Here is a 13,394-nt window from a genome sequence, read left to right as displayed (position 1 = left end):
AAAAATGGGGGAAATTGGGGTTGATGAAAAGTGATGTGGGAAAAAGGGGGAATTGGAGGGGGTGGGGGAGAAAGGAAAAATTGGGGGTGAAAAGGGAGGAAGAAAAGATTAGAAGAGGAAGTGGGGGGGAAGAGGAAAAAGTGGTGTGGGGAAAAGGAAATTTAAAAAAAATTGATTTGTGAGAAAGGAAAAAAATAGTGTCAGGAAGACAAAAAGGTGGGGAAAAAAGGAAAAACTAAAAGCGACAGGGGAAGAAAGGAAAATTAAAAATTAAAATTAAACATTAAAATTAAAAATTAAAATTAAAAAAAAAAAAAAGATTGCTGGCAAGGAGGGATGTGCCTGTAGGTGGTGGGGGCACCTGCGAAACCCAGGGGGAACCGCCCCCCCCAAAACCAATCTCTGCTCCCCAGTCGTTGCGCCCCTGTGGCCTTCAGGACGTGATTCCTTTGGGTTCCCATCACTGAGGCCCAGCAAACACCTCTCTGTGCACACACCCCCAGCTCAGCCCAGTGGTTGTATCCCACCTCCCCCCGGGCATGGGCTGGGGTCTGTGGGTGACACCCAGGGGACACGCTGCCACCGCCATCACCTCGCTGGGTGACGGATCCCCAGCGCTCCCGAGCCTCTTATCAGCCCCGGATTATTCTTTAATTGGCAAAGCTCCCGGTGCCATAAACGTTAGCACCCTAGCACCTCCCCCTGTAAAAACGCTCTCCCTTATCTCTCCCCGCTGCCATATCCCGGTCTATCACCTGCGTGCTCTTATCAGCCTATCCCATAGCTATCACTGCGCTATCGCAACACGCATCGCAGAGGCCCCAGCGTCCCATTCCTCCCCGCTCCCACGTGCATCCCACAGGGCTATCCCTGCCTTTCCTCTTGGCTTTCCCTCCTGCTCCCAGCGCAGGACCCCTGCCCTCTCCCAGCACGAGCATTGCGCTGCAGCTCGTCGGCTTTAATTGCAGCAAGAGGAACACCGAGAGAGGATCCATCTTGCCTCGCCGTCACGCGGAGCTGCAGAAGTTAAAGCCAAAGGAAGCGCCTTGGATCCTCCTTATCCTCTGCTCCTGTAATTTCTGCATGTCCAAACAGATTTTGGAGCCTGTTTATAACTGGTAACTTCGTTTGCTCCCGGGCTGGGACCTGAAATGCCAAGTTTCATCTCCAAGTCAGTTTTTAAGGCCGCGTTGCATTAACTCCTGGGAGCAAAGGAGAATAAAAAAAAAAAAAAAGGAAAGGAAATACTACGTAAGGATATAAGAGAAAATTGGGGGTGTTAGAAAGGGCCAAAATATGGGTGGGTTGGCATGGCAAAAGTCGCAGGTCTTGGGGACACCTGCCTGCTGGCACTGATGGCTGCAGAGCTCTCGGCAGCGTTTGATCCGGGGCCAAAAATCCACTTCTGTCAATTCGAACCCAAGGAATTACCGTAACTGGGACATTTCATGCTCCTCTCTCATCAAGCTCTTTAGAGCAAATTAAATTTCTCCCTAACCAGCCTGTAACAGTTTGTGTTAGATGTGGATCTAAATGTTAATTGCAGTGACAATAACAGGTCTGATCCTGCAGTCCTTATTTGGGTAAAACCTCCCACAGAAGCCAAAGGAATTTTGCCCCAGAGAAGACAGCTGGATGCAGTCCCACATTTCCCGTCTCCTGAAGATGCCAGAAGGTAGCGAGAATATTTCTGTGATGTTACAAACCTCCTTTTTCCCCCACCCACCTCCCCTCAGTTCTTTAATGCTCCATTCATCTAACGAGCTCTGCCTGGCTTCAGCTGTGCACTTGCTCGCAAAGAGCCGAAGCCACGGAGGGGAGAGGTGGACGCTGCAGGTCGTTGGCTTGTCCCTCTGCTGGATGCAAGGACCTGGAGGTCCTCCCCCATCCTGGAGAGCTGTATGGGAAGCCTCGTGCGCTTCTCGTTCCCTCTGCTCTTGGGCAACGCGAATTCCTTCAAATGTGAGGCCCGAAGGAAGGCGGTTCTACGTGATGGGATGATGCGGGGCCTCCCTGTCCTCATCGGTGACTCCATCACTCAGTCCCAGCTGGGTTTGGCGAAGGGATGCCCCATATTCAGTCGGGTAGGCAGTTCTCCCTCCATCCCCACGCTCTCACGCTGCTGTCCCCACGTGTGCTTGAGCTGTTTGGGGCCGAGGGACGTAGGTGCTTGTGGGCAGAGCACAGAGTCGCTCCGTGGGGCTGAGACCTGAGGCTGCACGCAGGTGGGAACTTGGCATCGGGTCCAGCACCGAGCAGGGGCTCTGCTCCTGCCTCTCCCAAGAGAATTAGAAGCTGCTGTGGTGTCTGCACACCACGGGGTGTTTTCTGCCTGGGATAACTGTGTGTAGGCCGGGACCTCCCTTTTGTAGGACAGAACCTACCTCTTGTTCCCACGGGCTCACGTTCCCATGTTGCTTTTTTCCCAGTGTCATCCAGACACTCTTACAGCTCCCAGAGATGAGGCAGAAGCAGCAGCACCGTGCAAGAACCCCAGAGCCTGGAGAGGGTGCAGTCCATCCCCATCCAGGCCCATCCTCACAAACCCAAAGAGCTGCAGAAGGTGGAACCCCCTCCGAGCACACGCAGACCAACAAAAACTCAAAGGCACAAAGCATTTCTTCAGCGCTGGAGATTCAAATCCCCTGCTTTGTTTGGTGCTTTTTCCCCAGCAGCATTTAACAAGCTGATGATGTTTGTTTATGAAGTGAAATGCACATGATTTATTTGATCTGCTGGAGCTGGAGAGCTGCATTCCCACGCCAGGGACAGGCAGAGACGCTGCTGCCTCCATCCCCTCATTGGAAACTGCTCGGATAAAGCACTGTGCAGTCAGAGGCACTGCGCTGCACTTTCAGCTCCTTCAGAGCAGGACATTAAATGCTTATTAGAGACCTCCCCACTTCCCAGCCATAAAGCTGCACTTGTTCTTGTCTGTCTCTGCACGTGGAGACGGCCTTAATGAAGCGTTCCTGCAGCTGACACAGGTTTGGGGAGGAGGTCTTGGGGCACCTGGGCTGTAGTCTGGGTCTGGTTTGAGTGATGGTGGGGAGGTTCTTCCTCTTGTGCTTTGCTGGTGGATTGGGTTGAACATGTCTCACCCGATTTGCAGGGACGGTGGTTTAATTAATTGCTTTGCAAGAAGATTCTGTAGAGGGGAAGTCTAGTTCTGCCTTTTACAACACCTGGAGATGTACTTCATCTCATCACCCAGACCAGAGCCTGACTGCCAAGGAAGCCACAGAAACCGATCCATTAACTGATGGAAGAAAAAGTGCAGGACGTGAACTATGAGACTTACAGCTCCCTGGGGAGCACACATCGAGCATCACCCATCCTGCAGGTGGGACACGAGCCAGATCCTCACCTGGTGTAAGCCAGCAGCACATGGCCCAGGGCTGGCCACCAGCTGAGGTCCCCTTCCCCCAACTGGGGCTGCAATTGGGCTGTGCCAGCTGTGAGCAACCTCACCACAAAGCCTTGCCCCAGAGCTTGAGGATGTGACCCAGCCACTACCAGGGCCTTCCCCCCGTCCCTGCATACAAAACACTTTGCAAATGAAGGGTGAAGATAATATGCTTTATCACAGGCATTTATTACTGGTGATTGTTGAATAAATCTCCCTCCATTCACATACATATACATAAGGTGTATATAAATATGCAGCTAGTATCCGGCCCAGAGCCTTTTTGACGATGTCAGTGTAGCCCCCATAAAGATAGTGGGAAATGATTCATAATATTTATATGACAGACACGATATGAACTGTAATAGCCTGTTGGGATCGAGAATATCCATAGGTCTCTGTCAGCCACAAATGTGATTTAAATATTATATATGTGGCAACTGTAGCATTAGTAATATGATAGCTGTTATTGATAGTGGTCATAAAACGCAGTAGTTTTGCGCTGAAGAATGTGAAAAATAATCTAGTGGTTTTCCTAATGGTCTCCCCAGCAATGTGCTGAAGGAAGTGTACTTTCAGTGCCTCTTCTTTCAATGCCTCCCCTCCCCCCCCCCACCCCAAACTGCCCTCGGGTTCTATCAGATTACTGCTGGGGCCTGGGGCTGGGGGTGTTCTGCTGGGGGGCGTGGGGCCAGGGTTTCCTCCTCTGCATGGAATAGGGCTCAGTGCTGCCATGCTGGGTGCAAAGGGGAGGTTTCGTCCAGTGCCTGCTCAAGGTTATTCCCTCCTTTGCAACAGCAAAGAGTCATCAGCGAGCATGGCTTTGCCCAGCCCCACAGGAGAGCTGATACCAGCGAGCCTCACCTTCTTGCTGTCTGAGCATCACACAGACACACAACGGCTGGGTATTGCACCATGGGTGGGAGCTCAGGGACCCCCATTGTGAGGGACCAGCACCCAAGCAGTGACACGCAGCAAAGGTCCTCATCCCTCCTCACTATCAGCATGCCTTCCTCTCCCATCTTGGTCCTGTTCTTTCCTGAGAGCAAACGAATGTGGAAAATCACTCCACCCACAGCCGTTGGTTACAACAGCTCCTATTTTTCCTCCCTTAGCATAAGCAAGAGAGGACGTAGCTTGCTCAGGTGGATGCAGCAATCACGGTCTTGCTTTGGTGGGGTCTGCAGGGGGCTTGTGGAACCATCCCCAACACCAGCACTGCGCTGGTCAGGCGCAGCCTCCAGGGCAGGTATCAGGATGCCCGCTGCATCCCTTCACATCACAGAGAATAAATCAAGGCAACGAAACATCCTCCAAGCAGCAACGGAATGGAGGTGGGGCTGAGGAAGAGAGAAGGGTGAGGGCAGCAAGCGGCTCGGTCCCCGCTGACACCCAGCAGAGCCACGCGTCGCTTCTCAGTGACCTGCTGCGGGTTTCCAACTTTGACAACAAAGTGCATTTTATAGAAGAAAGCAAAAGCGCGTTGCAACGTGAGGGTCCGGGTGTAATGCGACAGCAGTTTTCTGCACCATTTGCACTGCAAACGGGCTGATCTTCCTCTTCCTCACCCTGGTGGGAGGCAGGCTTTGCTCCAGGGAGAGCTGTGGGCCCATTTCTGCCGTCGTTTGCACCGACATAAATCAGGAATTTACTCAGTTGAAATAAGTGGGGCTGCACCAGTATAAAACCAGTGTGAGATCGGAATTACAGTGCCATAAAAGCAGCGTGAGATTAGAATCAGCCTCAGTATATTACAGCGATGGTTTGAGGAAAGCCTAGGGAAATTACTAATATTGGAATCGGAAAAAGAAGAGAAAAAAATGGCATATGATTTCCTGATGATTTGGGAAATCAAATCCTCAAGGCCAGCACTTGTGTTCCTCCCTCCCGCCGCGATGCCAGCACTGGTGAGAGCCGTGCCAGAGCGGTGATTCTGTATTATTCCTCTTCTGGATGAAGCAGCTGGGAGATGCTTTGCGTGAAGACGCCGTATAAAAATAAATGGAATTGAATTAGGGAAACAACTGAAGTCGTTTCTTCTCCATCCTCACGTTAATCCATTTAGGCCGATTCTTTGGATGCTCCGAGGGGGATTGGCATTACGGTGCTGTCAGCATCCACAGTCCGGTCCTCTCCTCCTAAATGAGCCTTGGCACTCCTAATCCAATGGCTCTTCATTAAACCCCCTCCCCCCCCCCGCCTTTTGGTGGGGCTGGCACCCCCGGCACGTTGCGTTGAGCCGCGCTACGTAACGAGCGATGATCTCCTAATGAGATTTTAGGGACGCGGCATCGGGGAAGGGAAAACAAACGCCATCTTTTAAATGAAATAATGACGCGTAAGGCCTGAAATATAATGAGGAGCACATCTGAGGCAATTTGATTTGTTAATGGAGCCTGTGCGGTGATATGCAGCGGCAAGCGCGCTCGGAGGCAGCCGGAGCAATGCAGGTGGAGGCTGGGACAGCATCCCACCCCACGCCGATCTGCTGCCTTCAAATTGAGCACTGTGTCTGCAGGAGGATGCTCAGCAGCGAGGCCCCGGGCTGCACTGATGTAGGTCGGGCTGCTGCTCCCGGCCGTGCCGTCCCTGTGCCCCTGTGCATGGTGACAGGCAGCACACAGCGGGGACATGAGGGGATCTGGTGGAGCACACGTTGCCAGGATTGTGGTGTGGGGGTGCCCCACGTTGCTGCGCGTCATGTCCTGGTGCTACTCGTAGCATCACAGAATCGTTAAGGCTGGAAAAGCCCTCTCAGATCTCCAACCCCAACCCGCCCCGCCATGCCCACCGACCGCATCCCACAGTGCCACATCTCCGTGGTTCTGGGGCACCTCCAGCCCTCCCTGCACAGCCTGCTCCAATAGTTTTCCATGACCCCAGAAAAAGCAGCGCTGCTACAAAGGGTGCAGGCAGTTCGCCCCTTGGCTGGCGAGCAGCGCAGGTAACATTTTCCCTTGGCTCTTTGGGAACATCTGGTTTTAATGCTGCTCGAAGCAGTTTTGGATCCCGCCTGTAGCGTGCAGTTAATCTGTTCACCATGTTCTAGGAAATATTATCATCTTAAACGCAATTTAAGAAATTACAGAAATACAGAAATTACTGGAGTATAAATCCAGAGGTAGCACCATCCATGCAGGCTCCTGCCTGACAGGAGATCCACCAGCACTCCTTGCTTCACTTGTAATGCCTTTTTCCCCATTAAGGTGATGTTTGATCCCAGATTCTCCCCACCTTGCACCATTCCCGGTGCTGGAGGAGCTCCAGCTTTGCACTGGGCTTTCAGAAACAAAGCAGAGTTTACAAGAAGGAAGGATGCCGTGCAGCTCTTCTCACGTTGTCTCTGCTGGTGAAGATTTGCAGCTGGTAGAGAACACGGTAAGGCAATAACCAGGACAGTTGTTCTTCCCTTGATCACTTTTTCTCATGGATCAATAGTTCCAGAGGCTCTTGCCAGACAAACCCTCACTAAGTGTATCCTGGCTCGGAGCTGAGGACTGGCTCGTGTTCAATGTCTCAGCAGGCGACGAATCTGAAGTTGGTTTAGATGTGGTCCTGGGCTTTGTACGGCTCCCAAGTGGTTCTGATTGAGAAATTAGTTTTGGCATTCACAGTGTGTGATCGTTCCTTAATGCAGCCCAAATGCCTCCGCTGCGCCGGCAGCAGCCCAGCGCCAGCCCTTGGGGCGTGCGTTGCCCAATCACTCACAGCCCAGTGGGATCCCCCCATCCCGCACCACCCCCTGCTTCATCCAGCACTCTGCTGCTGCTCAGTCTTCTCCATCGTGTGCTGCAGCTTCGGCAGAAGAAGGCATTACAAAGAGCTGCCTTGAAAGCCCTATGAAGGGGAGACGGGAGCAGAGCGGGGAACCCATCTGTGTGCAGAATCCACCCACGTGCAGAGCAAACCCCTTGGCATCCCCCGCTTACACCATGGGTACCAGCCCGAGCTATTGGCCCTCCAAAGCCAACACTCGTTCATGGCATTTTCAGCCTTGACAAAGCCTTTGCATGGGCAAACTGGTGCAGTGGGAGGTGCTGGGCTCGCTACAGAAGTGAAATACAAAATAAAACATTGCACAAATAACAATGCTGTTTGTGAGCTGCACTACGTGAGGGCTGGTGTTGTGATTATTGGTTCGTTACGAGGCTCTCTCCTGCTAAATCTTTTCTGTTATTAAAGCTGGCTCGATGGGGTCCTGATCCCTGGTTGAAACATCAATATTACTAATAAATAGAAATAACAAGTGAGGTAAAGGGCCAGACAAGAATGACCTGCTTTATGAATTAATGTAGTGAAGTCTGGCCATTTTCCTATAGCTTTTATATACTACAGGCACACATACAAACTCCATACACATTTATTGGACGTTGGTGCATGGAAATTAAGCCAGAGCGGTGCTATAACCTAATTAGCGACTCGCTACAAGGTGCCAGGGAAAAGCAGAGAGCAGACATTGCATGCACCCCTGCGGCGCGCACAAACACTCGCCGGTTCTCGCGGGGATGAAATCATCTCTTCCAGCCCTTTTCCCAAATCCCCCCCCCGGCCCCGAAGTGCGGAGCAGCGTGCGAGGTGCACTGCAGGAGCTGCTGCCTGCAGGGGTGCCAGCTGCATCTGCAGCACGTGGGGTGGGACGTGGGTTCAACAGCAGCCAGGCGTGGGGGGGAGGTCAAGGAGAGGTGGGCAATTTGACCCATAGAGATGCATGCAAGCGCGCGTGCTTGCGGCTGTGCACAGCTCTCTATATTTCCCTCTATATACGTGCGTATACGAGGAGACTGCACGCGTTTCTCAGTCCATCCATAATTCCACCCCGTGATTCTTGCATGCTGGGTGATCACGACCAGGAGGCGCGGAGCAGCGTGGCCGTGCTTGGCCGCGCGCTGCGATGCCATCGTCACCGAGCGGCGCGTGCCAGGGACCCTCCTCGCCCCGTCCTGATGGCAGGTGGGGCCTGGCCCCTTCTCCCGGCCGGAGGCACCACCCTGCCTCCATTATTTATAAGCTATTCAAAATTTATCGCTGCCAACAAACTCCGGCTGCTGAAGGGTTTTAAATCCTTGTTAAGTATTAAAGTGGAAATATCCGTGCGAAGGAAGCGGGCGGCGGGGATGGGGCAGCCGGGTGCCCCTGTTCACTACTGCCAAACCCCCCCCCACAGGAGCGCATGGTTCACGGGCTCATGAACACGATGGGGTTGGTTTTATTTTTTCACCCCCTCCCTTTTTCCTTTTATTTTTGCTTTTTTCCCCTCCTTCCTCACTGTCGTTTCACCAGGCACAGCAGCCCCGGGTCAGCAGCGGGTCGGATGCTGGCCGAGCCCCCCCCCGGTTACCCCCCCAAAGCCACACCGAGCCACACAACGCTTGTCACCCGTCAGTGACGAATCGGGGTGGGCTGACACCGAGGGATGCAAGAAGCGATTCCTGTGCTGATGTGGGGGACAGAGTGGGGTGGGGGTGCGCGTGGCACTGGGCAACGTGGGGCGCAGGCGGCCGAGCTGGGGGCACCCCACACCAGGGTTGATATTTGGGGTCCGGGTGGGGGCAAATGTAATAAGTGCGACGGTGGCCTCCTCCCGCAGCTTGGCTTAATGGGATGCCAGAGCCGACAGGGCTGCCTCTATCTGCTCATTCCACGGGCCTGGGGAACCATCCATCTTGCTCTAACCCTATTTTAAAAAAATATAAAAGGAAAGAAAAGGAGGGGGTGGGGGAGAAAGAAAAATGATAAATCTGTTCAGGGCTTTTGTTTGCCTGCGATTCCTGTAAAGGACAAAAAAAATGAAATAAAAGCCAGGCCCATTTTTTCCCCGCTTGGTGTTGCCATGGGATAGAAAGCCCCCGGTTCTCAGGAGCGCAGCGCCTTTGGGGAGGAAGAAAAAAAAACCTCATTAACGTTATGAGTTGCATCTGTTCCCCAGGTCTGGGTCACATCCAGCCCCAAGCTCTCCCATCGCCCGCCTCCCCCACCCCGTGCATTCCCATCACTGACTCCTTTGGCCAGTTGTGCCCTTAGGAAACAAAGGGACCTCCATGCCCCTCGCTTGAGCTCCCCAGTAGTGCCCACTGTGCTGTGAGCTGGGCAGGGGAAAGAGGCAGCGGCCATGCTGGGGCTGGGAGCATCTCTGCAAAATCACAGGATCATGGAGGTTGGAAAAGCCCTCACAGATCCCCAAGCCCAACCCATCCTACCATGCCCGCTGACCGTGTCCCTCACTGCCACTTCTCCATGGTTCTGGAGCACCCCCAGGGATGGAAATCCACCACTCCCTGTGCACGGAGATGTTCATCCCAGATTGCCACTGCAAAAGGCAGGGAGTGAATTTACTCTCTGGCTCTGCCATGGGCAGCAGGAGTTGCAGCAGATGTGGGCTATCTGCCCTCCGTACCATCTTCTGCTAGGAATGCTGAGCCTGCCCAGCACTCAGTGCGTGGAATGAGGACCCAGTGCTAATTACCACATCTAGGAGGGTGAGGAGGAGTGAGGGAATTTGCATGGCATTTCCAGCTGTGTGCTTTAAGGAGCGTGCGTGCAATTGTTTTTCTTGGAGCTGCAAGGTAACACGCAACGCGGGGCTGGGAGCCGTGGAGCAAAGAGCTTCGTGGTAAGAGACAATGCAGCCAGGGGTGGTGTGGGGAGCAGGGGATTCTCTTACCCAGCCATGGCTCTGACCTCCCCAGCTCTCATTTCCAGGCTATTTATAACCCAATGTCGGGCTGGGGCTGCTCGTGGTGCACTGAGCCCAGCACTGCCTGCACAGCTTCCCCCACTGCTGCCCCACGCTGCACTGTGCAGCCAGGATGGGGTGCAGGGTAGGTCCTGTGCCATGCTGTGCCATGCCACGCTGTGCCATGCCATGCCATACCATACTATGATGTGCCATGCTGTTCTATGCCATGCCGTGCCATGGGGGACACACTTAATGAGGCCAGGGCTTGCAAGCACACAGAAGCATCCACATTGTGCTGTCGAAGTCCTCACTGCAACAGAGAGAGGTGGTTGTGCCTGCAAGCCAAGGGGAAAAGTGTTCACAAAAGCCTGTTCTGCACACTCTGGGGATCACTGAGTAACACCGAGGCTTGCAGGTATCGGTTTGCTGGATTATGTGCAAAAGGTTTCACAGTCTTTATTATAAACACTATAAATAGGTTTGTGGTCCTTCTTTGAGTCTAAGAACAAAAGGCTGTTTCATTATCATTAAACTTGCGTTTGAGTTGCTCTGTGACTGAGTGTCTGGCTTTTTATTGCCAGCCAGGACTTTCAAAAGCTCCTTAAATGTTAATGTCACCTTTAAAACAACAGTGGCGAGGCCTTTGATCAGCAGAGCTGGCCACTTCTTGCAGCTGAAGGCAGAGCCGGCTGCTGACTGATGCCAGGATTTTCACATTTCCCCCTCCCCTGCTGACCCCCGACACAGCAGAGAGGCCGGGCTTTGATCACACCTGAGTTTTAGCCATCAGATGGTCAGAGCTGGGTTTGCACGGCTCGATGCGATGGAGGTGAGCAGGGCACGGCTGCTGAGCAAGTCACCGGCCACGTCACAGGGCTCTGGGGACAGGAGGGTCCCCCAGGAGATGGGGTTTGGGCCACCAGCTGTACACGCTGCGGACACATCCCTGCAACGTGGAGGCTGGGGACGGACAGGGTCATCTCAAAGTCTGCCCCTTTTTGTGGCATTGCCCTTCTCCAAAAATCCACAGCGAGATGCTTGCTCAGCATCGCCCGCTGCCCTTGTCTGCGTGGCCACCCCATTTGCTGCAGCTGCATTCGTCGAGCAGGGGACGGGGTCACACACATGGCTCCGTGAGCAGGAGGGAGCGCAGAGCCCGAGGAAAGAACATTTCAGGTTCAATTAATGCCAGCCGCGGCGAAGACGAGTGTGCTGGTGCTGGTTTGGGTACAAGGATATGTTTGCAGAGATAAGTGTGAGTGTAACCTGATGACACAAGTTGCCTGCTTCCAAATGTCAGGCAAAGTTCATGCAACCCATGTGAAACGAGTTAAAATTTAACAGAAATCTGCAAAGCGTTGTGTTGTAATTGAATCCATGATGTGGATGGGAAGCATGCTCAGACGCATCCCAAATTGGCCCGCACCACAGTATTCTTCCTGAAAAAGGTCGATTTAAAGGAGGCTGCTGCTGCCAGATCCGGGTGCACCCCTCCGTCCCCTTTTTGATGGCTGTCTGAGAACTTCTGAGTCATTCTGCATCGGTTTGGATGCGTCGAAGTTGGTTTATAAATCACAGCAGCAGGGAGAGCTCGGCTCAAGCACACGCGGATGCACAGAGCTGCAAGGCTGCCCCGCGTTGGGCTCGGTGTCGTGAGCAGTCCCTTAAGCCGTACCCAAACACTGAGAAGGAAAAGGGCTTTTTGGCTTCTCGACACCATGGTGTGGCTTTGTGCTGCTTTCCTCTTTGCTGGCTGCTAATTCCGCCTTTGTCCCGGCGTGGTGGGGTGCAAACTTCATAGAGCTTTAGAAATGGAGAGTTGTTTTGTTGGTTTTGTGCTCTATTTCTACAACCCTGGCCGAAGCCTCCCCTGTGCAGCAGTGGCGGCCAGATGTGTGCGGGGCACGGCCCACGGCGTTCTGTTTGGGGTTGCGTGGGAAGATGCTGCTCCATCCCAGCACCTCTCTGCCCCAGCAGCATCCCCACAGTGCAGATGCAGCCCCCGTGCTGCTGATGGCTGCTGCTTCCTGCTGGGCAGCCCAGGGACCGGGCTCCTTGCAGGAGGCTCGGAGCGGAGCTGGAGGTACAACCGAGCCCCTTGTGTGCTTTGCTCAGTGAGGGTTTTTCATAAGCAAGCTGAAAACAAATTCAGCACTTAATGCTCTGAAGAGTAAACACTTAAATGCCCTATCATCTGCCCAAGTGCTTTGTTTATTATCCGGAGAAGCCAAACTGAAGCGGTTTTCCATGGAGATGTAGTACCTCCTTCAGATTAGCCTGCTTAATTAGATCCTGGCCGCATGGCGCTTTGCTCTGGGAGAGGTGTGGATGAGGAGAGCCCAACCACTGCTGCCAGATGCTGGGATTTGGCTCCAGCTGCACCAGGGCACCCCAGGGAGGAGACCAATAAGAGACATCTCTGCCTCTGGGCCAGAATGGAGGGGGACAGGGACAACTTGCCCACGCAGCTCCACGTAGCAGCAGTATGAATTGGACCAGAATCTTTACAAGCCATTTGTCCCTGGACTTAAAATAAGGAGGGAAGAAAGCAGCTGGGGTACACAGCACTGGGAAACGCCACTCTGAGCGGTGACGGCTGTGAGCTCTGCTCCCTGAAGCACAAAAACTCCAGCCTCCCATTTGTAAGCTATTAAAGCTGTTACATCCCATAATGGACATCCTCAGGTGAAGGAGACAAACAAGGGAAAACGCCGAAACGCAGCCGCAAAGCTAGACACAATAACAGGCACGGAGCAAGAAGGATATGACACAGGGAGACAAACAGGAGTGAAATTTATGTCACTGGAGATTACAAGGGCATCGTATATCACCGATGGGGACGGGCTCTGAGCGGCAGCGTGAGGAAAGACCCAACCTCGGAGGGAAAAACCTCCAAGCAGCAATGATGGCCAAAGGAAAGAGCAGAGCTGCACGCCCCTTGCAGCACGAGTGCTTGAGGGAGATGCTCAAATCACTGCACGGCGCCTGATGCAATAATAACGCCCAGGGATGGCTGGCTGGGAGGAGTATGGGACGGGGAAGTATTTCAGGTTGGATATTAGGAAAAAAATCTTCTCTGAAAGAGTGGTGATGCATTGGCACAGCTGCCCAGGGAGTGGTGGTGTCCCTGTCCCTGGAGGTGCTCTGGAATCATGGAGACGTGGCACTGAGGGATGTGAGCAGCGGGCATGGTGTTGGGTTGGGCTTGGGGATCTGAGAGGGCTTTTCCAACCTGAATGATTCTGTGATCCTAGCTGAGGGTTGGGGCAAGGAGAAGGAAGCTGCTAGGCACATCCAGCCCAAAACCTCATG

At 53.4% G+C, this 13,394-nt stretch overlaps 1 long non-coding RNA gene across 2 annotated transcripts in view; it reads left to right on the top strand.

The window, feature by feature from the left end:
* LOC110406788 overlaps positions 1–5,487 on the top strand; it is a 9,233-nt gene extending 3,746 nt beyond the window's left edge. The window contains exons 2-4 of one of the 2 annotated variants that reach the window (XR_002443571.1): positions 969–1,675; positions 1,781–2,084; positions 2,430–5,487. This is a non-coding gene — a long non-coding RNA (uncharacterized LOC110406788). Of the gene's footprint in view, positions 1–210; positions 1,676–1,780; positions 2,085–2,429 lie in introns of those variants that run through there. The other variant, XR_002443570.1, reaches the window with a different exon arrangement.

The sequence above is a fragment of the Numida meleagris genome, chromosome 16, assembly GCF_002078875.1.
Source record: "Numida meleagris isolate 19003 breed g44 Domestic line chromosome 16, NumMel1.0, whole genome shotgun sequence".
Taxonomy (NCBI): domain Eukaryota; kingdom Metazoa; phylum Chordata; class Aves; order Galliformes; family Numididae; genus Numida; species Numida meleagris.
Note: the sequence above shows the minus strand (reverse complement) of the source record. Positions and strands in the feature narration are given on the sequence as shown.